The sequence below is a fragment of the Gambusia affinis genome, linkage group LG24 (genome assembly GCF_019740435.1).
Source record: "Gambusia affinis linkage group LG24, SWU_Gaff_1.0, whole genome shotgun sequence".
In the NCBI taxonomy this organism is placed as follows: domain Eukaryota; kingdom Metazoa; phylum Chordata; class Actinopteri; order Cyprinodontiformes; family Poeciliidae; genus Gambusia; species Gambusia affinis.
Genome location: NC_057891.1, coordinates 288479 through 314470, shown reverse-complemented (window position 1 = coordinate 314470; position 25992 = coordinate 288479). Strand labels below are relative to the sequence as shown.

The window sequence follows — 25992 nt, the reverse complement described above, 5'->3', positions numbered from 1 at the left end:
AGAGAAGATGGAACATCGACTACCTGATGCAATAGTTCACACTACATGTTAGTTCACACCTACATTTTCCCCTTATGACAATCTTAGAACGTTGATCGTTCTAAGATTGTTGCTTGTGATCATCCTGTAGTGTGTGGTGTGTTACGGTAGATCGTTGTGGCCTCTTCTATCTAAATCAGGGGTTTTCCCCACTGGGATAGTTAACACAACCTGTTGAATGTGACAGGGAGCCAATCAGAAAGCGCAGATTCTCCTCCTGCTTTCTGAGGGGAAATTACAGAGGGGAATCCCAAACAGCTGACACAGCGCAACCCGAAGTCCAGCGGACATTGGAGATGATATGTGGAAACAATATTAATGTTTATAAAACATTTGATGCAAAGAATATAGAAATGACGAGAGGAGGAGTTGGACCGGTAACTTTTCAGCTGTTCTTCGTTAACGTGACATAAATAGGTTCTAATGGTTTTCATTCAGTCAGGACGTTACGCTGACACTAGAGCTACAAGAATTGCAGGTAGATTGTAGTAAAGCATTGATTAATGCCTAGTTTTAAAATGAGTTCACTGGAACTTGTAGCCATTATTTTGTGCCCATTGTTGGACATCAGACGGCACAATTGAACCCGATCGAACCGTTATACCAAGGATTTCTGTGGGCTAATGTGTGATCTCTCAGGTTTTGAAAATCGTCCGACAGCACTAAGATCGTGTCGTGTGAACTGGACATTACACTGAGGTGTAATGTTGTCCAGAAAGCACTCCGGTGATTTCTGGACACCTGGAGCCTTTTTTAATTCAGCGTCATCAACAGAAAGAGAAAAAGGCCGGAAGACACGAAAAAGGCGATAATTAAAATGACGTGGATAGTTTTAATTTATCGTACGATTAATTGATTTATCATTTATAGTGAAAGCCTACTAATGACTAAAGTATAAATAAACAATTTTATTAGATTAGTAGAGAAAACAAACCTCAGTTTTTTCACTTTACTGACTGAACTCTCCAGGATCTCAACCACAGGCTTCAGATCAGATTCTCTACCTCCATCTATGAAGATCTGATTTATTTCCAGTTCAGTCAGATGTGGGTTGGACTTCAGCGCTGAGGCCACAACTTCACATTCATCCTTTCGGAGCTCACAGCCACCAAGTCTGTGATTAGAGAAGAAATAAAATCAGTTCTAATGAAATCAATCTGGATCAATAACAGACTAAAATATGATAACAGTGATGTCATCATCTGATCAACATCTGATCTTCAATTTACTGAGTTTGACCCCACAGAGAATCAGTTCAGTTCCTGGTTAAAGTCCAGGTTCTGGTTCTGGTTCTGGTCCAGGCTTCATGTCCTCAGACCTTGAGCTGCAGTCAGATGTTGAAGATCTTCTATCATCTGTGAAGGAAAGTTCAGTTTTCTCTGCAGCATCTGATGGAGCTGCAGCATCAGAGCCTCAAAGGAGCTGCAGCAGCTGATGAAGAGGCTGACTGAGCTGAATGAAGGAAACTACTGGAGATGATGGAAAGGAGGAGGAACTGCTCACAGCTGGGACTTGGACTAGACCCTTTGGCTCCTTGAGATCTTCCACCAGGCAGGAAGTGAGTTAGAAATGAAGTGAGCAGAGCAGGAAGTCCAGCCTGCTGTGGACCTCTGGCATCTCTGGGTTTTTTTAGCCAATATCTGCTGCAGCATCTAGAATCATCATCATCATTAATAATAGTAGGATATTCTATAGAAACAAAGTTCCCAGCAGCAGGTTATTAAATGCTGCCACAGATAAACTGGGAGCAGAAACCAAACACATGATGCTCCCAGTTCTGTCTCCGTTCATCTGCTGGATTTGATGCTTTAACAAAGTAGAAAGTGGACAGTCGTCAACCTGCTGCAGCTAAAAGCTTCAGATTGTTCTGGTCGTCCTGCAGAGCAGCAGCAGAACCGGTCCTGCTGCTGCTTCAGGTCTGAACCTCTCAGACTGTTGATCTGAGAGGAACTGGGACAAACTGGTTGGAAGAGGGAACCATGTCTCTGCAGTGGTCTGTCCATCGTCTCAGAGGAACAAAGGTTTGGATGTCAGAAGAAATTGTTGCTAAACTCCTGAAGAGCTGAAGACCAAAACCCCTGGAGGAGACGGAGCGTTTGGGTCCAGCAGCATTTTCATGGTGAAGCAGTGAAAGTTCTCCAGTAACTAGAAGAGGCTGGGATGTCTAAAGAGTTGAAGCTCATGTCTCTCCAGGTCTTCATGGAGGACAGCTAACAGCTTCAACAAAGGCTGCAGATGAAGAGTTGATGAGGAAAATGGTTCCAGCTCTGGAAGCTCAGAGTTCTCAGAGCTTTGGGAGGATCTGACAGAAACCAGAACTTTTTCTGGACCAGACAACAATCAACACATTTTGGTCTCATTTACAAACTCAGAGGAAACTAGTGGGAGGAGGAAAGGTTGGTTCACAAAGTTTCTAACTACTTTCCATGGTTACTACAACAATGCAGGGATTTATTTTAAAGTTTCCATCAAACCTAAACAATTATTTTATAAAAACAGTCAAAGATCCTAAAAGGTGATTTATGGAGTAGCGGCTCAATGAGTGAAGAAGAATTTAAAGTTTAAAAAGTCTTTCTACCTTCAGACTGTCTTGTTGCTCTGTTTGGTGTTTCTGACTCCTGCTCTGTTCTGCCCCTGCCTGTTCGAGAGGCTCTCGCCTTTGGGATGGTCGTGGCTAAACGTGTCATTCTTACAGAGTGGAAGTCTGCCTCACCTCCCTCCTTTAAATGCTGGCTGAATAACATGGCTTCTTGTTTACATCTTGAAAAAATACGCTACACTCTCAATAATAATGTACACAGACATGTTGGGATGTGGGGCCATTCCTTGAACTTTTGAGTAATACCACTGGACACGTGTAGTGACTGACTAGCGTCTTCTCTGTGGCTCTGCTGCCTCCCTGCCTGTCAGAAAGGCTGTAGGTTGGCCTCTCGGTTGGTACACAAGTAACTTAATACACCCTGATGCACTCATTTCCAGCGGTATGCGGAGGAGCTGAATATTTTATTTAGTTATCTAACTTGTTTTAGTTGTACATGTTAACCTTCACTTTTTTTTCTTTTCTTTCTTTCTGTTTCCCCCCATCTATCTTTTTGCTGTTCTATCTTCTATCCTTAATAACTTGGGTCGGGTTGGGTCGGGGTATCACTGTTTTTGTTGTTTATTTTCTGGTTACATAAATGATAGTTGGACAGTTGTATTCTGGAATTTATCTGTAACTGCAATCTTGTTTGGATTCATTCACTGATGATGACAATGTAGAAGATCCCAATGCCGACGCCAACTGGTCATCTCAGTCTGATCGATGTTCCGGATATCATTATATTTTGATAACTGCCCTGCAGTTTTGTTAATTTGTGGAAAACAATAAATATATTAAACAAAAAAAAAACAAAAAAAAGTATTTCTGACTGATTGGATCTTTAGGAGAAAATAGATTTTTTAGAGTTATGAAGGTTTTTATTCATTTCAACATGAAAACTGATAAAAAGTTAAATATTTTTAAAATGATCAAAATGTCTAAAAACCAGAAGCTGCAGCTGTACTGGATGATCTGAATGTTTAGATGTTTGAATGGATGAAATAGTCCAGAGGATGAAGGAAGAAGTTAAAGACCAAAAACATCCAGAAGCAACTTGAAGAAGAAGAAGAAACAGGAGGACAATATTGCTGAATCAGCATTCACACAATGAAAACATCTGGACTCACCGAGCCTTTCTGCAGTTCCTCACAGCTGGAACCAGTCTCAGTCGTCCTGATTTTGATGTGTTGTACTTCTCCAGGTCCAACTCATCCAGAACCTTCTCTGACATCTGCAGCATGAAGGCCAGAGCTGAACAGTCAGTATCTGAGAGCTCCTTCCCTGAATCCAGCAGCCGTTGGATCTCCTGATAAAATGAGAGATCGTTCATCTCCATCAGACAGTAGAAGATGTTGATTCTTCTGTCAGCAGAGATATATTCAGTGTTCATCTCCTTCAGGTTGGTGATGATTCTCTGGATGGTTTCTGGACTGTTCTCTCTCTGACCCAGCAGATCTTCTAAGAGGTTCTGGTTGGACTCCACAGTGAGACCATGAAGGAAGCGGACAAACAGGTCCAGGTGGCCATTTTTACTGCTGAGGGATTTCTCCATGACTTTCTTCATGAACTCATCTAGAGATGTTTCTCTGTATTCTTCTTCCAGGAACGTCTGGATCACCTCTGACTTCCTGCTGGTGAAACAGTGGAGCATGTAGACTGCAGCCAGAAACTCCTGGATGCTCAGATGAACAAAGGAGTAGACGGAGATGTTGTTCACTCCTCTCTCTGTTTTAAACATTTCAGTGAAAACTCCTGAGAACAACGCAGCATCTTTGATGTTGATGTCACACTGATTGAGGTCTTTGTCATAGAAGATCAGGTTTCCCTCCAGCAGCTGATCAAAAGCCAGTCTTCCTAGAGACTCAATCAGCTTCCTGTTCTCTGGACTCCAGATAGATTTTGTCTTTTTTCCTCTATCATACTTTTCCTCCTTGATTTTGAGCTGAACCTTCAGGAACTCTATGTACATCTCAGTCAGGGTCTTGGGCAGATCTCCTCCCTCTCTGGTCTCCATCAGATTCTCCAGAACTTTAGCAGTGATCCAGCAGAAAACTGGGATGTGACACATGATGTGGAGAGTTTTTGATTTCTGGATGTGGGAGATGATCCTGTTGGCCTTCTCTTCATCATCTCTGAATCTCTTCCTGAAGTATTCCTCCTTCTGGGGGTCAGTGAACCCTCTGACCTCTGTTACCATGTCAACAAACTTTGCTGGGATCTGATTGGCTGCTGCAGGTCGTGTGGTTATCCAGAGGAGAGCAGAAGGAAACAGTTTCCTCCTGATGATGTTTGTCAGCAGAACATCCAGTGAGCTGGACTCTGTAACATCAGTCAGGATCGGATTCTTCTTGAAATTCAGATCAAGTCGACTTTCATCCAGACCATCAAAGATGAACAGAATCTGAAACGTTTCAAAGCTGCTGATTTCTTTGGTTTTAGTGAAGAATTTATGAATCAGTTCTAATAAACTGAACTTTTCTTCTCTCAACATATTCAGCTCTCTGAAAGTGAATGGAAATATGAAATAAATGTTCTGGTTGGTTTTGCCTTCAGCCCAGTCCAGAGTGAACTTCTGTGTTAACAGTGTTTTCCCAATGCCAGCCACTCCCATGGTCATCACTGTTCTGATTGGTTGATCTCTTCCAGGTGGGGTTTTAAAGATGTCTTCTCTTCTGATTGTTTCTTGTTTCCTGGATGCTGTTTCAATCCGTCTGACCTCATGTTTCTGGTTGACCTCTCTAGTTAACCCCTCTGTGATGTGGAGCTCTGTGTAGATCTGGTTCAGAACGGTTTTATTTCCATGTTCAGCGACGCCTTCAGAGAGACTCTGGAACTTCATCTTCAGAAACTCTTTAAGGTCAGGCTGATACTGAGCAACAATATCTGAAAAAACAAAGAAAAACAAACAAAATAAAAATAATTTGCAATATTCTAACAAGTAACTGGACTAATAAAGTGGCCAGTTTGGTTCTTCTACATAAACTATGAAGGAAACATAATTCAATAACTAGAGAAAACTCAATGAAAGTTATTCCAACGTCAGTCTCAGGGCCGGCCCAAGGCAAAAGCAAACTAAGCAGCCACTTAGGGCCCCAGGGCCACCAAGGGGCCCCTCAGTGAAGCTGATTTTTTTAAAATAATGATTTCTATGTCATCACAACAACAAAAACACAGTTTCAACATGAAGTGATTTGTTTTTACAATATATTTGATAATGAATGTAGAAATCATTATTTTATGGACAAAAGAAAAAAAAAATTGCTCTTGAAGCCCCCTGGTGGTCGCGGTAGGTACTGCACGCTTCACCGGTAACATGAGCTGCTGTGCAGAGTGGATCCAAACGTCCAAAGCTCCGGTCAGAAGATAAGTTGGCAAAACAATGTCTCAAAAAAGGACTTATCCTTCAGGGAGAAAGAAAAGAAGATTCACCTGGTATAAATTTAATTCTTCAGCTTTTGGAGTTATGCTTAAGAGAAATTAATTTAATCAAAGAATGTCATGAATACGTGTGTAGGGCTGCACCGATTGCAGCTTTCTGGCCGATTACCAATCTTTAAAAAACCTGACCTGCCCATATTGATTTTGGCCGATACCATTTTTTTGTCTGAAATTTTGCTAAATACAGGAAGAAAGTCAGTGAGTTGGCAACAGTGGAGTGAATATTGTTAACTGTAAACATTCAGACATGACCTGGTGGGCCGATCTGTCAGTCAAACCTCTCACTGCAGAGCAGAAGAAGATCGAGGCCGATTTTTAAAACTTTGCTGACGAAAATAAGATCAGGGGATAAGATGGGCTTCACATGTAAGTATTAGCAGATCACAATCTTCCAAAATTAAGGAAATCGGTGCCCAGAAATCGACTGGCCTATAAATGTATCCTATATTATACATGCATAAGATATAATGTAAACAGCACTGTCAGAGATGCAATAAGTTTATAGCAGGTGAGCGAATGATCTAATATTCTAACTGTTGATTGCAGTTAGTCGACATTGTTAGCAGAAACAAAGGGCCCCATGGAGGCTTGGACTGGCCCTGGTCAGTCTACAGTCTGTAATCTTCTTTTGTCAACCACTAAAACCTTCAGGATGCAGCCCCCATTGAGTGAACTGGAAACTCAGTTCCTATCTGACTGTGAAGTGTCTGCAGTATTAGCAGTACATGATGCTTTGACCAAAGATCAGGGTGATGTTTTTGTTCAGGTAACAGTTATTTGGCAATCAATTTGAGAACGTGTCGACGGAACATTAAAAGTCTGGACAACTCCTTAATGTCACTTTCTATTGAAACATAGAAACCTTAGTTACACAGTGATTATTAATAAAACATAGCTGAGTTTAACTAATGTTACCTTGTATGTCACTTCTGACCTGTTACTGTTTTTAGAAGTTCAGCAGGGAGTTTGTAGCTGAGGTCGTTTTATTTCCAGGGTTTTCCCCCAGAAATCCTGTTCAGCCCGGCGGTCGGGGCGCCGAGGCGTCCACCATGTTTTTGTATTAAAAGATGTTAAGTTGACAGGAAATGTCAAAATATTACTGAATAATTATTTGTTACAGGAAAACATCACCAGTGAAATGATATTTAAAACCACAGCTATCGAGTCTTAAAAACAACAAATGAAAAAAATTTTATTAAAATGAATATCAATTATTTGCACTTCTGTTAAATCCAAATTAAATCCATAAGACCCCTCAGGCCTTCAAGGGGGCACATAAATGTTACCTTGTAACACAGACCATAGATATAGAAATGTAACCTTTGTTTATTGAGATTATCAATGCTGCTCAATTTGATTTAATGGTTTCAACATACAAAAATTCAAAGATTTTAAATTATTTAAAATCCTTAAGATTTTAAGGAGCTGGCAAGTTTACTTTGTAGCAGTACATGATGCTTTGACCATCATGCACTGGTGGTCAACAAACAATCTTCATAGTTAGATTGTTTGGTTACCATAGCAACAATCTGATGCGTTTTTAATGAGTGCCACAGTAGATCACATTAAAGATGCTCAAAGTAGTGAGAAAATACGTGGAATTGTCCTTTAGTCATTTCCCAAATTGGATTCTCCAATTTTCCAGCAGAACCTTAAAGGCCTGGTGTAATAACCAATAAAAGTAGAACAAAAATTCTTTTCAAGGTCAGAATAACCATGTTGGCAGCTGGGCAATTTGCTGACCTATAACTTTTGCCACCTCTCTTTTTTTATTTTATTATACATTTTATTTCTGTTATGCTAATCGTAACGTTAATATCAATCAATACCCGATTGCTGCTCTCCTTTCTGCTATTTCATTCCCCTTAACATCATAATGTGCTGAAACACAAATAAAATTATCTGTAGAAATAATCAAATTGATTCTATGAAGTGTTTGTTTTATTTAGAGCTGATGACATGTTATGCTGCAACATGACCCTTCAGAGTAAGAGTCTTCACTTATAATTTTAAAAACAAACAAAATAAAAAGTTAAATTTATACATTTATCTTGTGTCCATTTTTTGAACAGGCTCAAATTAAATGAGGACTTTATTAAGCCCAGTTACCAAGACATAAGTTCCAGTTACACCAGCTGGATTCAGTTGAAACAACTGACCACAAAAACACTTTTAAACCTTAAATTTCCAAATATCAACTAAAGACGTGGATCTGGTTCCACAGAGACGATAGAATGAAGTTCTGATTGGAGATGTTCAGTCTCACCTGGAGCACAGCTGCTCTGATTGGCTGTCAGAGGTCCAGATCCTGTTCTGGGTTGTTTCCCATACTGGGGGCAGCTGGTCAAGACCGGATCCATCAGAACATTCTGAGACAAACCACAGCAGGATGGAGGCTCCTCCTCACCAAAGCTGCTCCTGTGAAGACATTTCTTCATCGCTGAAATAGTTCACTAGCAACAGGCTGGAGCTGAAGATGTTCATGAAGGTCCACAATAAACAATATCTGGTACCAATAATGATAACAGATATAATACAATTGTATTTGTCCATCTGAATCTGTTCTGGGACAATAATCATTATTCTGTCTGAGCCACAGTAGAAAACTGATCCATCAGAGGCTGAAAAAACAAAAACTGACTCTAATCTGGATTCCTGTGGAGAAAATCGGATCCTTCTTTAATGGTGGAACACCAGTAAACACCACTCAGCCCCAGTTTGCATTGATTTGGGATCTTTATAAAGAGCTTTATACCGTGGCAGAGCATCATGTGGACATGCTAGCAGAGCTAACAACAAGTCATCTAAAGTTCTTGTCTTTTATTAGTCATATAAAGTTGGGTCCACTAAATCTGACTTTGTGATGATCCTTTGGACTTTGGTTCTGTTCACTTTGTCAGTTTTTTTTGTCCTGATTATTAAAATAATAATCTCTACAGTCTAATATTAATCTTCACATTTTAACATCTGAAAACATCTGGGTTTATTGGTGAATTTACAGAAAAGATCAGAGTTTGGAATCAGTACCAAGAACCACAAAGTTGACCCAAATGTCTGATTCAATATAAATAAGTTGTTTTATTCAGCTGTTATACTGAGGGTTAACTGTCAACATTTTGAGCTCTATTGGTTGATATTTAACAGTAATTTAACAAGTATGAGGATGGAGAAAATAGGGGAAGATATGAAGCAAATGGTCTGAGACGGGAATCAAACCCACAACCTTCACATCAAGGATTAACCCCAGTACCACCATACACTCTAAAACATTTATTATGTATTAAACAGAGTCACTAAATAAAGTAGAGGTACAGAACGCCTTCAATAATTATCTATATTTTTTGCACTCCAAGCAGTTCATAATAATCACAGTGTGTTCAGTGATTTTGTGATAACCAATAATTTTCTGATATGTTGATCAGCTCTGATGAATCTAAAGCACAGTTTCTTGGTAAATGAGTTTTCTTTGTTCCAGTTTATGCTGGATGGTTGATGTGAATCAAACTGACATTTATTTAGTGAATTCAGCCTGACAGTTGGTCTGGGACATAATTATGTTTTCTGAGATTTAATATTTGAGCCTTTTAGGAGACTATTTCACTTGTTATGAGGAAAATAGAGTTTAATCAGATTTTGGTCTCCAGTCTGACCCTTAACCTTCTATCTGCAGCTGGTTGATGTGAGTGAAATGAGTTCTGTGAATGTGATGGTGGAACAGGAAGTGCTTGTGCTTCTATAAATGTCCCATCATCACTGTTATTGTTCCCACTCCCACAGACACCAGATCTCTGTGGAACCTGGAAGCTGCTGCAGCTTCAGAAACACAAAGGAAAATATTTAGTTTTTTCTCCACAATTGATTCTGGTCTCCCAAAACCCAGTTTAGGTCATTATTAAACTAAAATGTTTTAAATTAGCTTTTTTTTTTTTTTTTTTTCCTGCATCAGTTTTTAATCAGAATCAAATTTAAACCCTGATTGATGTCTGCAGAGTCACATCCACCAGGTTTCTTACTTTGGTTTTGATGGTCCAGGTTCAGTACTGAAGTCTGGAGGTTTTTGTTTGGAGACATTACTCCTCATGGACGGACAGATGGATCCTGGAGGTTCTGCTCTCCATCTCTGGTTCTGCCCTCTGAAACACAAACATGTTGTTATTCAGATCACATCAATCAGTGAGAAACTCTGAGATAAAAACCAGAGAGGAAGCTCTGAACACAAACAGCTACAGAAAAGCAGAAGGTTTAAAGCTCCAGAATAAAACATTCAGACTGATCTGTTGGGTCAAACTTCACATTTTCTCCAGAACTGGTTCTACTGGTCTGGGTCACATGGGTCAAAGCAGAACTTGCAGAACAACAGGCTCATGTCCCAGTTTGGAGCTGATCAGATCATATTTCTAGGAATTATTCCACAAAGTTCTTCTATAATATCCATTAATAGAACTACAAAGCCCAGAATGCACTGCACAGCATCACACTGCTACCATCTAGTGGTAGAAGGTGAAGTGCAGAGGATCTGGTCCATCATATCAGAACCAAAGCCTTTAGTTAGTACGAGGAGCTGATGTTGAGTCATTAAAGACCAGAACCCAAGAACCGACCAGGAAGTAGAACCAGGAGGCCAGCCCAGCTGCTTTGACCTTTGACCTTTCTGTTCGGAGCTGCTGAAACTCAGTGGCTGTGGCCCGGTCGTCAGCCTACCTGTTAAACTGGGCACAGTGTTCCCAGTATACAAATTGGGCCCAATATTTATAAACAGCTTTAATAATATAAACAGCTTTTTCCCACTTCGTACTTGCCATCAGACCGCTGAACTCTTAGCTGGACTGCACTCAAAAACTGGTCTCCACTTCATAACTTGCACATGTACATAGCTAAATAACTTCTATTTTGTTGTCATTCCTGCACTTTATATTTTTATATTTATAGTTTATAGTGTATTTATTTTATTCTGGAGTAACCTCATAATATGGGAACCTCAATACATTGTTCTGAGTCGTATGCAACAAAATTTCGTTCTGTATTCACCCTGTGCATACAAAATGATAATAAAGTCAGTGTAAAGTCTAAAGTCTAAATATTTCCAGTATTTAAAGTGGATCTAGTGTTATCAAGATATAATCTCTGAATTGTTGCTCTTCACATAATTTTTTTGTTTTTTGCAACATTTTCATCCATCATCCAACTGGTTTCTTACTTTATGTCTGAGGGTCCAGGTTCAGTACTAAACTCTGGAGGTTCTGCTTTGGAGTCATCACTCCTCATGGAGGGACAGATGGATCCTGGAGGTTCTGCTCTGTCCTTTTTCAGATCCAGATCTTCCATCTTCTGGACATCTTGAGAGAGAAACCAGAACCAGTCAGTCCCAGTGATTAATTTCCAGTAACTGTCCTGTGAAGCAGAAAGCTGGTTCCCATCATAGATTCAGAGGATCAGATGAACCTGATTCCAGCACAACCTCACAGATTTCTGAGAATCAAACAACTCTTGAAGTCAGATGAGTTTTGTCTTAATAAATCTGGAATTTTGGCATCAAAATTTTTGGTCTTTCAATCAGCAACAAAGAGCTTCTGCCAAAAACAAAACAAGAAAACATGATAAGCGTTTCTGACCTTCACAATCACATAAATTAGAACGCTGCTGCTGGCGTTCTGACTAAAACCAGAAAGATAGAGCACATCACCCAGTTCTAAACTCCTTCCATTGAGAGAATAGACTTTAAAATACTGTTGTTGGTTTATAAATTACTGAACATCTTAAAGATCTGCTGGTGTTGTATCAACCTTCCAGACCCCTTAGTTCTTCTGGTTTTGATTCTGCTCTGCATCCCCAGAACCAAACATGCAGAAGCAGCATTCAGCTTCTATGCACCACAAATCTGGAGTAAACTTCTAGAAAACGGCAAAACAGCTGAAATCAAGACTAAAAACCATTAGCCTGTTCAGACTCTTTTCTGTATTATAACTTTTTTTACTTTTCTCTATTTTTCCACTGTAATGTAATGTTGTATTTTTGTTTATTATGTAAAACTTTAAACTGTTGCCGTAATGTCTTATACTAATAAACTTGATAACTTTTAGTCGTCCACTCCTCCATGATGCTGTTTTAAGGTCTGAACTGGATCCTGTTCCTGGTCTGTAGAAACATCCAGACTGAGGTCAGATCAATCAATCAATCAAATTTTATTTGTATAGCACATTTCAGCAGCAAGGCATTTCAAAGTGCTTTACATCAAATCAAACACAGAAACACAATGCAACATAGAATCAACAATCAAAACATGACAGTGAGTCAAGTTCCATCAATAAATTTGTAACGGATTACGTTTCAGATACAATCCTAAACAGGTTGGTTTTTAGTCGAGTTTGCATCCATAAAAGGTTTACCGGTTACACTCCTACTGTGTTATATGGAACAAAATACCTATTGCTATTTTTATTCCCACTCAGCTCACAGTCACGAAGTTTAAAACGATGTAAACAACCTTTCAATGGACTTCTGGCACGAGGCTCCGTACACCTCTTTCACAGAATTTTGAGCAGGGACTCTGCCGTCCCTCACAGATTTTTTGCAATTCTATGGTACCTGTTAGTGTCTAGAATTTACAGAGTTTGTGTTACGCGCAATGACCCTCAGTCATTCGCTTCCAACAAGAGGCTCAGTACACCTCTTTCACGGAATTTCGCTCTGGGACTCCACCGTCACTCACGGATTTTTGTGCAATTGCAAAGTAGAATCAACAATCAAAACATGACATTAAGTCAAGTTCCATCATTACATTTGTAATTGATTAAAATTTCAAATAGAATCCTAAACAGGTGGGTTTTAGTCGAGATTTCAAAGAAGTCAGTGTTTTAGCTATTTTTCAGTTTTCTGGAAGTTTGTTCCATATTTGTGGTGCATAGATGCTGAATGCTGCTTCTCCTCGTTTGGTTCTGGTTCTGGGGATGCAGAGCAGAACCAGAACCGGATGACCTGAGAGTTCTGGAAGGTTGATACAACAGCAGCAAATCTTTAATGTATTGTGGTGCTAAACCATTCAGTGATTTATAAACTAATAACAGTATTTTAAAGTCTATTCTTTGAGCTACAGGGAGCCAGTGGAGGGACTTTAAAACTGGTGTTATGTGCTCTATCTTCCTGGTTTTAGTGAGAACGTGAGCAGCAGCATTCTGGATCAGCTGCAGCTGTTTGATTGATTTGTTGGACAGACCTGTGAAGACGCTGTTGCAATAATCAATGCGGCTGAAGATAAACGTATGAATTAGTTTCTCTAGATCTGGCTGAGACATTAGTCCTTTGATCCTGGAAATGTTCTTCAGGTGATAGAAGGCCGTCTTTCTGACTGTCTTTATGTGGCTCTGAAAGTTCAGGTCAGAGTCCATCACTACTCCCAGGTTTCGGGCCTGATCGCTGGTTTTTAGTTGTAATAACTGAAGCTGTGCACTGACTCTAGATCAGGGGTGGGCAATCCTGGTCCTCAAGGGCCGGTCTCCTGCAACGTTTAGATGTGTTTCTACTTCAACACACCTGAGTCAAATAATGAGGTCATTAGCAGGACTCTGGAGAACCTGACTGCACTTGGCAGGTGATTCAGCTGTTGGATTCAGGTGTGTTGGACCAGGGAGACATCTAAGAGTTGCAGGACACCGGCCCTCCAGGACCAGGATTGCCCACCCCTGCTCTAGATCGTTCCTCTTTAGGTCCAAAGATAATAACTTCAGTTTTGTTTCTGTTCACCTGGAGAAAGTTTTGGCACATCCACACATTTATCTGTTCTAAGCATTTCTTCAGTGATTGGATGGGTTCTGAGTCACCTGGTGACATCGTAATGTAGAGCTGTGAGTCATCTCCATAGTTATGGTAGCTAATATTATTTCCTGTTCTAAATTGTAGTGAATGAAGGAGTGAACATTTCCTATGAAGCAGTGAAGTGTTGGTCCTGAACTCAGCGGCTTGTTGCCATTTCGGAGCGGCTCCTGTTAGAGAGCAGCGGTTCTGGAACCGTTCAGGTCCAGATCTGGTTTAGAGGAAGATGTTCTGCTGAGAGTCAGAACCTCAGAGACCCGATCATGAAGAAGAAGCAGTAAAAAAACTACAGGCTGAACATCAGCATCACCTGAGGAGCAGACCAGCAGCTGTTACCATGGCAACAGTAGCATTACTTCACAGCAGAACCTCAGCGGACACAAACTGGACCAGTTAACCCAGAATCAGTTGCACTTCAGCAGGTCCTGCTTTCTACTGACTTTAACTTTTCTCTCCGTTCAGCCTCACGTCCTTCTGAACAACGAATCCAGCTGAATGGGAACCAGTTGAATGAACTGGGATCATTGTTTGCCTTCTTCCAGCCACTGCAGGTTGAACTGAACTCTTTCTGCTCTGATTGGCTGATTAGCAGCACAGGGTCAGCATCAGGTCACATTTTCCACCAATGACTGTCTCTCTGCCACATCAACATGTTGAGGTGTTTTCTGATGTTCTCCTCAGTCTGCTGACTACAAATTCTCCCTCAGAGACCCAGTGGAGGAGTGTGAAGCTCAGCAGCTCCAAGCTAACACAGATCAAACAGTGGAGATGCTGCTGGATCTCAGCTCAGCCGGAGAGCGCCTCCTGGTGGCTGTGCACCAGCATGACATCACACTCTCCTTCAAACAGCTGGGAGTTGACCTTGATGTCGACCTCAACTGGCAAACAGCAAACTTTCTCTGCAGCCTCTGGAGGTTTGATGTTAAGAGGATTTTTACGGCAGAGTGTTACATGCTGCTTTGGTAACTTGAGTGTAAAATCAGATTTAAATGATAAAATCAGCAGAGAGGATTGTGGGTAGGACAGCTCCTCTGTTTCCTCCTGATCTGTTGAAACAGATCATCCTCAGCAGGCGGACAGGATTTTAACAGATCATTTTCTAAACTCTGAGGATGTTTTCCTGAACTCAGGACCGAGCAGCAGAGATTTCCTCTGTCAGAATTTCCGGTAGTTATCAAGAGGTTCAAAGTTGATAAATTTACCTTTATCATGTAAAGTTATCAATGAACACACAGTCTGAGAGGAACAGGTCCAGAAGAACAAACTACCAGATAAACTCCTCAGTTTTGCTCCTCAATAAAGCATTAGAGGTTTGAGCAGCTGTTTGATTTTAATCTATTTAATGTTCATATTAATCTATAAATGTATTGATTATTTTGGTGATGATATGGAAGAGTACAACACAAGCAGCAGAACCAACCTACAGTCAAATTTCTCCAAGAGAGACGATTAAAGAGACTTTATCAGGATAAACGAGTTGGTCCAAGAGTCCCACTGTTCAAAGGTTTGAACTTCCTGCTTCTCTGTTAGTTTGAGTCCATCTGTCAGAAAATAAAAGCTTCGTCTGTTTCCTGTGAAGTTATAAAGAGCTGAAGCTGAAGGAGTACCGGGCCGAGTTCTGGTTCTGGTTCCTCCACAGAGAGAAAACCCAGAGAGAGGAAAACAAGAAGTGAACACTCACCTGATCCAGATTCTGCTCTGTTGCTATATGAACTTTGACCCCATTTCTCCTGATCTGATACCTGACTGGCCCTGTGGCTCCGCCCACTGCCCAGGTGATTTTAAACAACTTTAATGTCTCCTTCCCTTTGAATCAACAGTGAGCAGAGCTGGAAAACTCGGAGCTCAGATTTAAACTTTTTCAGGGTTTGTCTAATTTTTAGGTCACTTTCTGTCAACTTATCGATACAGGAAGTAGTTCTGTAAAACAGAAAATGCTCAGCAGAAATTCTGGGAGGAGATCTGATCGCTTTAGTTCAGCTTTAATATTTCTGTCTTTATTTCTAGTCTGGAAAACATTTGGCTTCATTTCTTGACAAATCATTTTCTGACTGCCGTCACTTCTTTAAACATTAACCTTCATGCTGCCAACCCTACTGCAAGAGTCAAAGGTCGATTCCTCTTTATTATCCTGGTGACAATTAATTTTACAGCAGGCAGTAAAAACAGGAACAAACCAAACTCTCAACATCCAAACAGCTCTACACAATACAAAGTGCAGCTGATGGTGTGAGTGACTGAAGTAGTTAGTTCTGATGGTGGTGAAGTGAATCTGCAGCTGATGGAGGAAAACAAGGTCTGTCCTGATTGGATGACTCGGATCCATCAGAATAGCTTTCTACTGTCATTAAAGATTTAACCATAAATCTTTACAACACTCTAAAAGCAATTCTGATTTAAACAGTTGTGCAACAACAGGTTTAGTTTGGTGATCAATAACTATCAAAATGAACTTCCAAGTTTTAGTCTATGGAGATTTATAATTATGCTTGAACAATTAAAATTCAACTACACAATCAGCTGACTCAAATCTGAACATAAGCAGGACTTGAACATGAAATCTTTGTGTTTGCAGAGCAGCACCTCCAACCTCTCCACCAGGCATCCTGCTGGTGAGATATAACTGGATATACAGAGATATAACTGGGAAGATTGTTGACTCTTTGCTGGTCAGTGACCTGGTGAGGTTATCTTGGAATATAATGGTTGATTATAAGTGTTCACTGTCCTCTGGTGGTGAACTATGATAGGATATGACAACACTCCAGGTCTGTCAGAGCACTTAATTTTATGCAAGTAATTATAATTTTTCCTTTATTGTCAGTGGTTTTTATCATGTTGAAAAGAAATATGACACTAAGTTTTCCAAAATATTTTGTTTTATATTTCAAGTATTCCATTTTTCTCTTTAAGCCCTTGTTTCCAATTTTATTTTGATGGTGGTGCTTTTCACCCTCCATCAGTGTCTCTCCGGATTTGAACCCATGTCCTTCGTAATTCTGGTTGTACGGCAAATGGGGAAACTCTTTTGTAAATTGTCGGTAAACATACATTTGCGCTTTGGCATGTTGTTGGCGTACTGACAGCCACGCAGGGCTTCCGCACTGACGCGGCTCAGGGATTATGTCACACGCAGCGCCGTGCGCAGTGCCTGTAAATTTAATGGTCCAATGAAGGTAATTTAAAAAACAGGACATTTCCCCACTTTCTAAAAAAAACCCGGGACGCCCGGGACAGGACGTGAAATACGGACGTTTGGTCACCCTACTTAACTAGAAGCTTAAAAAATTGTTACATCAACTGAAAAGAATGTTTCTGTTTATGAAACTGTAAAACTAAAGATAAAAACTAAAAAAAAATACAAATTTTAAGATCTTTCCTGATCTGAATACAGTAAGCTAAACGGTATAGAAGACTAAAATAAAGATGCCGTTACTCTATCTGTCCACAGTCAGCTGCATAGAAAAAACTCCAACAAAGAACATTAATAAAAACTGTATTGGTTTATCATTAAACACCCAGCAACACACATTAAATTAAAAGAAATATTTAAAAAATAAAATGACCCAATCACCTCATTATCCCACTAATTCCCTGAGGCCTGAATAAATCAGTAAAATCACAGTAAACAGCAATGATGGGCCACATCGGGTTCTAAAGTTTTACAATTAAAACATGAAATATGGAGTTCAAAAGGTAAACCACCAAAACAAACTGACATACTAAAGCACAAAGAATCAATGGCTATGATGAAAAACTTCATTATAGACAGATTTTCAGAACTAAAATAAAAAGATAAAAATATGTAAAATCTTTTTCATCAAATTATGGATGTTCCTGAAAACTGCTCTAAAATCAGATTTCTGTGGGACATCCAGTTCTAAACTGGTTCAACTGGTTTCTGTGATGGAAGCTGAAGTTTCTCTCCAGTTTCCAGTAAAGCATCTTTTTCTCTGAGGAGCTTTGAGGAACATTTTCATGTCAACAGAAGGAAGAAGCAGCAGAGAAAAGAGGGTTGAAGTGTCTTTCATGGCTTCAAAGCTGAACTGGAAATGATTCCCATGTTTCCATTCTCAGACCATTTCTGGTTCCAGGATGAAAATGAACCAGAGAGAAAAAAGATAAACTTTCCAGTTGAATCCAGTTCAGATCAAAACTCCATCAAGCCTCTAAATGGAGCCCAGTTTGAATTGGATCTTTATTGATCCAAAGAGACAAACAATATCAGACACTAAATGACAGACATGAGAAAATAAATAGGGGGAAAATCTTGGAGGTCAGAGGTCATCATCATGATCCAGTCAGAGTCTCTTTAGACTCAAACTGCTGCAGCTTCAACCTCTGAGGATCAGCAGGACACAGAGATCATTCTCTACTTTACAGAGATCAGAACCTGCAGAGAGAAGAAGGAAGGAGAGATCAGATCAGTGAGTGTTTCCAGACTCTCTCCAGCAGCAGTCAGTGACGCAGCACATCCAGTCGATGGTTTCCAGGCTGCAGTCAGACTGATCTCAGAGCTGTGACCAAGATGAACCTGATCAGTTGTTTCCTGTTGAACTGAGAGAACAATCAGATCTGAGATCAGATCTGCTGCTGCCACAGTTTGATGAATGAGGACCACTGACTGTCTCTAGACATGTTGGACGGCTGGACGCTGGAGTCCAGCTGGACTTCCTGGAGACATGGACACAGCAACAACACTCATCTTCACACCCACACAAACACAGGAACACAGCAAGCTGCTGCTCCTCTGATTGGCTGATTGCTGTCTCTGTGTCCAATCAGGAAGCCTGAACCATTCTCCTCCCACTGAGAAGATGCAGCTTTACTGGGAACACTGGATCTTTGCTTTGATGCTAACTGGGTTTAGTTCAATATGCTGACAGGAGATGAAATCACTACAAACATTTACTTACTTTAGATCATCTACAAGATCCTTCAGCTGCTGAACATCTGAATCCTTCAGGTCGTTTTCTCTCAGGTCCAGTTCTTTCAGATGGAGGCTGTTGGACTTCAGAGCTGAAGCCAAATAATCACAGCTGATCTTTGACAAACTGCAGAAATTCAATCTGAATAAAGAATAAAAGATGAGCTGAACCAACAGGATGCAGGTTAACCAGTCCAACAGAACCAGTTAAAGATTCTCATGAATATTAATGCCAACAAGCTGCTGCTTCAATAAAGACCTGCTGACTTCAGAACCAGAACCAGAACCAGAACCTGGTACTGGGTCGTGTTGTGTTGGAGGATTTTAGTCACTAAAATCATTCCAGGTTCAGATCAAAGTGTTGAAGCATCAATCATTGATTATTGATTTGTTCCTGTCAGATTCCAGGAATTCACTTTTCTAGACTGGGTTGAATGACCTTTGACCTGCTTCACATGAGGGGGATTTCTACACACCGGGGGTCCGAATGCTGTCCTGTTCTGACCTCAGGTCAGCAGGTCCAACTCAGTTACACAGAGGGACTAAATTAAACTCTGGATCCAAGTCCAGGAACAAACTCAGAAAATATTGATTAGAACAGAAGAAATGAACTTTGATTTATGATCAATTATAAATAATTAATCACAGAAATATCAATAATTATATTATTAAAATACCTCAATGTCTCCAGTCTGCAGCCTTCAGTCTGTAGAAAACCACAGAGATCCTTCAGTCCAGAACCTTCCAGGTTGGTTCTGCTCACCTCCAGTTCTGTCAGATGGGTCGGTTTGAACTTCAGAGCTGAGAACAGAGAAGTCCAGCTGGTCTCTGACAACCAGCAGTCCATCAATCTGAATAAAGAATAAAAGATGTGAGCTGAACCAACAGGATGCAGGTTAAAACTGAAATATGAACAAATAAATAATAAAAATGTAGAAAATTAATTTCCCTGAATGTAAAAGAAACTTGATGAAATGATTCCAACATCTGATCCAGTCAAACTGGTTTAAAGAGTCCAAACCAGCAGAACCAGAACATTTGATCAAAACAGAAACTCAAAGTTTTTCTAAAAGTTTCTCAGGATCTTAAATTCAGTCGGATGTTTTTTTCTCTCCATGTTTCCTTCCAGACTCTGTATTATCTGACTGCTCTGTACCATCATTTATCTACAGATATTTTATCTCTCCAGTTTTTGTTCATTAATCTATTAATGATTTTTTCTTGCTGGTTGTATTTTAACTGCAGCTCATTGATAAGTATGACAGATGTAAACGGGTTTATTTCAATCCGTCTAATTCAGCGTTTTACAATTTCCATTACAGCTCACATTCTGAAAGTTGATCATTTTCTCATTTTGTGCTGATTCAGTTACTGAACTATCAACTAGAAAATATTGAGTCTTTTCTCTGTCAGATTGATGAGGGTCATTTAGTTCAAGTTCTGAATCCTTCATCAGAGATGCTGCAGAAACGGGAACATTATCATAAAGGAACAACAGGATTGTGAAGATGAATCATTTTAAATCTATTTTCCAGGTAAAACATGAGAATGATTTCAGTGAACTGATGAAGCTTGTTGCATATAAAACATTATAAAGGTAAGATCTCATTTCCTGTCCTACAAAATAAGAGCTGAATCAAGATGTCTGAACAAAATGACTTAAACACCAAAACCTTCACAAAGTCAGTATTTACTGCAGGACTGTTAATGAATTATCTTTCTATTATTTATGTCTCCTTAATGTCCAGAAACTCTGCCAGAAGACTGTGGTCATCCTGATAGAGTCTGACTGTCACAACAAACTCAGGTTTTCCTCTAAGCTGCTCTCAGTGGTTTGGAGGACGACTGACTTGGAATTTGCTCCATTAGTGGAATTCACACTAAAATGGAAACTCATCACTTGCTTCCTTTTTGTTTTGCTTCCTGCCAACATCAAACTCCTGCATGTGCTGCAGCTCCATATGATCAGGCAGTCAAGTCCACAGAAAACGTCCCTGTTTCTAGGAACCATTTCATCCAGAGTTGGTCGACTTTCTCTGTCCATCTCTGTCAGACTGTGAACCTTTAGTCTGAGCATGTGGAGAACCTCTCCTAACAACCTGCTTCACATTCATGTGCTGCAGTCTCTGCTGGTTCTGATGTCTGGGACCAGAATATTCATGTCCTGAAGAACCTGCAGCCTGTTGAGCTCAGAGAAAAACTCAGTTGTCTGGATTTTTTCAGACGAAGATGAAGTTGGTTTCTGATTGAAGCTTCTGACTCAGGAAATGGATAAAGGGCGATTCCACCTAATTTTAATCAACTATCAGCATCTTTAATCTACTAGAGTTAAAACACTGAACCACCTGGACTCTTTAAACCTGGACTGGATTATTATCAACTAATAGCAGAAGATTTAAAACTAAGTGTGGCATTTGTACATCTTCAATAAAGGGAGATTTCATTCTCTCTCTTTCTGCATCTTGACCTTTGACCTGCTTCACATGAGGGGGATTTCTACACACTGGGGGTCCGAATGCTGTCCTGTTCTGACCTCAGGTCAGCGGGTCCAACTCAGTTACACAGAGGGACTAAATTAAACTCTGGATCCAAGTCCAGGAACAAACTCAGAAAATATTGATTAGAACAGAAGAAATGAACTTTGATTTATGATCAATTATAAATAATTATTCACAGAAATATCAATAATTATATTATTAAAATACCTCAATTTCTCCAGTCTGCAGCCTTCAGTCTGTAGAAAACCACAGAGATCCTTCAGTCCAGAATCTTCCAGGTTGGTGTAGCTCAGGTCCAGTTCTGTCAGATGGGTCGGTTTGGACTTCAGAGCTGAGAACAGAGAAGTCCAGCTGGTCTCTGACAAACTGCATCTCTGCAATCTGAATAAAGAATAAAAGATGTGAGCTGAACCAACAGGATGCAGGTTAAAACTGAAATATGAACAAATAAATAATAAAAATGTAGAAAATTAATTTCCCTGAATGTAAAAGAAACTTGATGAACTGATTCCAACATCTGATCCAGACAAACTGGTTTAAAGAGTCCAAACCAGCAGAACCAGAACATTTGATCAAAAAGAAACTCAAAGTTTTTCTATCAGCCTGGATGAGTTGAACTATTTCTGCTGGTTCCTGATCATCAGCTGGAGACCCGACTTGGTAACTGGATCAGAACCAGTCAGTTTGTTCATTAATGGCCTTTGGGTTCTTATTAAAGCTGCTGAAAGTCAATGGAGGCCATTATTTAATGTTTATGAGCTTTTATTCTGTCATTTGAACAGATTGTTCTGAAAGAAAATATATTGGAATAAAATTATTTATTAAACTAATGACTAGGCCTGTCACCATGGCAAATTTTACTGCTATGCTATAATTGTCTCAAAAATTATTGTGATAAATGATAATATTGTTTGAAGACCTTTTTACACTGATTTAATGGAAATGACATAATAATTAATGTGATTTCCTGCCAAAGATAAATACACTTTATTTTCAAAAGAACACTTAACACTGGAACTGATAAAATAAACAAAACAACAAAAAACAAAATAAAATGGATTCTCAGTCTCCATTAACAAAAATGTACTTGAATAAAAACACCAAAGTGTAAATAAATACTGCATTCAACCAAAAGAGTGCAGATTATGAAGTCTGTTTACCATACTGCCCTTCAGTAATAATTAGATTTAAATAGAGAAGATGGAACATCGACTACCTGATGCAATAGTTCACACTACATGTTAGTTCACACCTACATTTTCCCCTTATGACAATCTTAGAACGTTGATCGTTCTAAGATTGTTGCTTGTGATCATCCTGTAGTGTGTGGTGTGTTACGGTAGATCGTTGTGGCCTCTTCTATCTAAATCAGGGGTTTTCCCCACTGGGATCGTTAACACAACCTGTTCAATGTGACAGGTAGCCAATCAGAAAGCGCAGATTCTCCTCCTGCTTTCTGAGGGGAAATTACAGAGGGGAATCCCAAACAGCTGACACGGCGCAACCCGAAGTCCAGCGGACATTGGAGATGATATGTGGAAACAACATTAATGTTTATAAAACATTTGGTGCAAAGAATATAGAAATGATGAGGGGAGGAGTTGGACCGGTAACTTTTCAGCTGTTCGTCGTTAACGTGACATAAATAGGTTATAATGATTTTCATTCAGTCAGGACGTTACGCTGACACTAGAGCCACATGAATTGCAGGTAGATTGTAGTAAAGCATTGATTAATGCCTGGTTTTAAAATGAGTTCACTGAACTTGTAGCCATTATTTTGTGCCCATTGTTGGACATCAGACGGCACAATTGAACCCAATCGAACCGTTATACCAAGGATTTCTGTGGGCTAATGTGTGATCTTTCAGGTTTTGAAAATCGTCCGTCAGATCTAAGATCGTGTAGTGTGAACTGGCACCAAAGTGCTTTCTGGACACCTGGAGCCTTTATTCATTCAGCGTCATCAACAGAAAGAGAAAAAGGCGATAATTAAAATGACGTGGATAGTTTTAATTTATCGTACGATTAATTGATTTATCATTTATAGTGACAGGCCTAATAATGACTAAAGTATAAATGAACGATTTTATTAGATTAGTAGAGAAAACAAACCCCAGTATCTTCACTTTACTGACTGAACTCTCCAGGATCTCAACCACAGGCTTCAGATCAGATTCTCCACCTCCATCTATGTTGATCTCATTTATTTCCAGTTCAGTCAGATCTGGGTTGGACTTCAGCGCTGAGGCCACAACTTTACATTCAGCCTTTAGGAGTGAACAGCCACCAAGTCTGTGATTAGAGAAGAAATAAAATCAATTCTAATAAAATCAATCTGGATCAATAACAGAATAAAATATGATAACAGTGATGTCATCATCTGATCAACATCTGATCTTCAATTTACTGAGTTTGACCCCACAGAGAATCAGTTCAGTTCCTGGTTAAAGTCCAGGTTCTGGTTCTGGTTCTGGTCCAGGCTTCATGTCCTCAGACCTTCAGCTGCAGTCAGATGTTGAAGATCTTCTATCATCTGTGAAGGAAAGTTCAGTTTTCTCTGCAGCATCTGATGGAGCTGCAGCATCAGAGCCTCAAAGGAGCTGCAGCAGCTGATGAAGAGGCTGACTGAGCTGAATGAAGGAAACTACTGGAGATGATGGAGAGGAGGAGGAACTGCTCACAGCTGGGACTTGGACTAGACCCTTTGGCTCCTTGAGATCTTCCACCAGGCAGGAAGTGAGTTAGAAATGAAGTGAGCAGAGCAGGAAGTCCAGCCTGCTGTGGACCTCTGGCATCTCTGGGTTTGTTTAGCAATTATCTGCTGCAGCATCTAGAATCATCATCATCATTAATAATAGTAGGATATTCTATAGAAACAAAGTTCCCAGCAGCAGGTTATTAAATGCTGCCACAGAGGAAACTGGGAGCAGAAACCAAACACATGATGCTCCCAGTTCTGTCTCCGTTCATCTGCTGGATTTGATGCTTTAACAAAGTAGAAAGTGGACAGTCGTCAACCTGCTGCAGCTAAAAGCTTCAGATTGTTCTGGTCCTGCAGAGCAGCAGCAGAACCGGTCCTGCTGCTGCTTCAGGTCTGAACCTCTCAGACTGTTGATCTGAGAGGAACTGGGACAAACTGGTTGGAAGAGGGAACCATGTCTCTGCAGTGGTCTGTCCGTCGTCTCAGAGGAACAAAGGTTTGGATGTCAGAAGAAATTGTTGCTAAACTCCTGAAGAGCTGAATACCAAAACCCCTGGAGGAGACGGAGCGTTTGGGTCCAGCAGCATTTTCATGGTGAAGCAGTGAAAGTTCTCCAGTAACTAGAAGAGGCTGGGATGTCTAAAGAGTTGAAGCTCATGTCTCTCCAGGTCTTCATGGAGGACAGCTAACAGCTTCAACAAAGGCTGCAGATGAAGAGTTGATGAGGAAAATGGTTCCAGCTCTGGAAGCTCAGAGTTCTCAGAGCTTTGGGAGGATCTGACAGAAACCAGAACTTTTTCTGGACCAGACAACAATCAACACATTTTGGTCTCATTTACAAACTCAGAGGAAACTAGTGGGAGGAGGAAAGGTTGGTTCACAAAGTTTCTAACTACTTTCCATGGTTACTACAACAATGCAGGGATTTATTTTAAAGTTTCCATCAAACCTAAACAATTATTTTATAAAAACAGTCAAAGATCCTAAAAGGTGAATTATGGAGTAGCGGCTCAATGAGTGAAGAGAAGTTTAAAGTTAAAATGTGTCTCTGGCGGATTGGATCTTAGAGAAAATAGATTTTCTAGAGTTCTGAAGGTTTTTATTCATTTCAACATGAAAAGTGATAAAAAGTTAAATATTTTTAAAATGATCAAAATGTCTAAAAACCAGAAGCTGCAGCTGATCTGGATGATCTGAATGTTTAGATGTTTGAATGGCTGAAATAGTCCAGAGGATGAAGGAAGAAGTTAAAAAACATCCAGAAGCAACTTGAAGAAGAAGAAGAAACAGGAGGACAATATTGCTGAATCAGCATTCACACAATGAAAACATCTGGACTCACCGAGCCTTTCTGCAGTTCCTCACAGCTGGAAGCAGTCTCAGTCGTCCTGATTCTGATGTGTTGTACTTCTCCAGGTCCAACTCATCCAGAACCTCTGACATCTGCAGCATGAAGGCCAGAGCTGAACAGTCAGTATCTGAGAGCTTCTTCCCTGAATCCAGCAGCCGTTGGATCTCCTGATAAAATGAGAGATCGTTCATCTCCATCAGACAGTAGAAGATGTTGATTCTTCTGTCAGGAGCGATTCTATTAGTGTTCATCATAAATGGGTTAAGAGAGATTCTATCAGTGTTCATCTCCTTCAGGTTGGTGATGATTCTCTGGATGGTTTCTGGACTGTTCTCTCTCTGACCCAGCAGATCTTCTAAGAGGTTCTGGTTGGACTCCACAGTGAGACCATGAAGGAAGCGGACAAACAGGTCCAGGTGGCCATTTTTACTGCTGAGGGATTTCTTCATGACTTTCTTCATGAACTCATCTAGAGATGTTTCTCTGTATTTTTCTCCCAGGAACGTCTGGATCACCTCTGACTTCCTGCTGGTGAAACAGTGGAGCATGTAGACTGCAGCCAGAAACTCCTGGATGCTCAGATGAACAAAGGAGTAGACGGAGATGTTGTTCACTCCTCTCTCTGTTTTAAACATTTCAGTGAAAA

At 40.1% G+C, this 25992-nt stretch overlaps 2 protein-coding genes and 1 long non-coding RNA gene across 3 annotated transcripts in view; 1 reads left to right on the top strand and 2 right to left on the bottom strand.

Moving 5' to 3' along the window:
- The window catches only part of LOC122827331 (NLR family CARD domain-containing protein 3-like), a 400427-nt gene that overhangs the window by 112087 nt on the left and 262348 nt on the right, over positions 1-25992 (bottom strand). The gene's annotated exons all lie outside the window — the stretch shown is intronic.
- LOC122827329 (NLR family CARD domain-containing protein 3-like) overlaps positions 1-25992 on the bottom strand; it is a 138683-nt gene that overhangs the window by 107139 nt on the left and 5552 nt on the right. The window lies entirely within an intron of this gene.
- LOC122827345 lies at positions 3930-25823 on the top strand. The gene is made up of 3 exons (XR_006370033.1): positions 3930-3983; positions 6802-6807; positions 25613-25823. It is a non-coding gene; the product is annotated as an uncharacterized LOC122827345 (long non-coding RNA).